We start from the raw sequence: 1,872 nt of genomic DNA, 5'->3' as shown, positions 1-1,872 counted from the left end.
CCCTGTCCTCCCACTAACTCGACCGCGTCGTCTGCTCCTCCCGATACGACCCAGCGTCTTCCCCCCACCCGCCTAGCCCGGCCCTCGTGATTCTCTCGGATTGCCCGCCCCTGATTTACTAGGATCACGCACCGCACCTGCCGCCACTGACCCAGCTACCTCAGACTCCAGCCCCACCGAATCTACATCGCGTTCCGTGCCCAGCACTCCCTTGCTGCCACGTCGCCCTGTCGTACCAGTTCCACCTCCCGTTAACTCCCATAAAATGACCACTCGTTCCAAGCGTGGATTTGCCCAACCACGTGAACTTTTTACCCTCACCACGTCCTCACCACCACATATCGCTCCCCTCCCTTCCTCATACAAATCTGCCCTTAAGGACCAACACTAGCACGCTGCTATGCTTGATGAATTTAATGCTTTGCTAAAGAACAAAACTTGGAGTTTGGTTCCTCGACCTGCAGGTGTCAACGTGGTCACCGGGAAGTGGATCTTTCGGCACAAATTCAACCCTGACGGCTCTTTGGAGCGCTACAAGGCACGTTGGGTCCTCCGTGGTTTCACTCAACGGGAGGGCATTGACTACACCGAGACTTTCAGCCCGGTTGTCAAGCCGGCCACTGTTCGCGTCGTTCTTAGTCTCGCCACCGCTCAAGCGTGGCCAATTCACCAACTCGACGTGAAGAACGCCTTTTTACACGTTTATCTCGGCGAGACAGTGTAATGTGCGCAACCTTCCGGCTTTGTCGATCCCTCTCACCCCACGCATGTTTGCCTTCTCCAGAAATCTTTGTATGGTCTCAAACAGGCTCCTCGCACCTAGTTCCTGCGGTTCAAGTCCTTTCTTCTCTCTTTGGGCTTTGTCGCTTCCAAGTGTGATACCTCTCTCTTCACCTACCACCATGGTTCTTCGGTAGCCTATCTTCTTTTATACATCGATGACATCATACTTACTGCCAACATCACCTGTACGTTGCACTCTCTCATCTTCTCTCTCAAAACCGAGTTCACTATGTCCGACCTAGGTGACATTCATCACTTCCTTGGCATCAACGTCACTTGCTCCTCCTCTGGCATGTTTCTCTCGAAGCAACAATACGTGCTTGAGATCTTGGATCACGCTAGCATGTTGAACTATAATCCCATCTCCACTCCCATGGACACAAAGTCCAAAGTCTCAGCATCAGATGGTACACCCCTCTCTAATCCGACCTTGTACCGGAGTCTTGCCGGAGCCCTACAGTACCTCACCCTCACCTGACCGGACATCTCTTATGCGGTGCAGCAGGCCTGCCTCTTCATGCACGCACCACGGTCTTCTCACTTTCAGATTGTCAAACGGATTCTCTGGTACCTCAAGGGCACCTCTCACTTCGGCCTCCAGTTCTATCGGTCTTCCTTGCATGACCTCATCGCTTATTCCGATGCCGACTGGGCCGGCTGCCCTGACACCAGGAAATCCACGTCCGGTTTTTTGCGTCTTCCTCGGCCCAAACTTGATCTCCTGGTCGTCTTAACGCCAGCCTACGGTGTCCCGGTCCAGCGCTGAGGCTGAGTACCGCGCGGTTGCCAACTGTGTTGCTGAGACTACGTGGTTGTGTCAGCTGCTGCATGAGCTTCGTCGACCTCCTTCTCATGGCACAGTTTTCTACTGTGACAACATTAGCGCAACATACCTCTCCACCAACCCGGTCCAGCATCAACGCACCAAGCACGTCGAGATCGATCTTCACTTCGTCCAGGATCGCGTCGCCTTGGGAGAGGCGCGTGTGCTGCATGTTCCATCCGGATCACAGTTTGCTGATGTATTCACTAAAGGATTGCCTACTGCCGTGTTTGAAGACTTTTGGTCTAGTCTGAATGTCCACCCAG

This window comes from Triticum dicoccoides, chromosome 3B (genome assembly GCF_002162155.2).
Source record: "Triticum dicoccoides isolate Atlit2015 ecotype Zavitan chromosome 3B, WEW_v2.0, whole genome shotgun sequence".
NCBI classification, from domain to species: domain Eukaryota; kingdom Viridiplantae; phylum Streptophyta; class Magnoliopsida; order Poales; family Poaceae; genus Triticum; species Triticum dicoccoides.
This window is presented reverse-complemented; position numbering follows the sequence as displayed.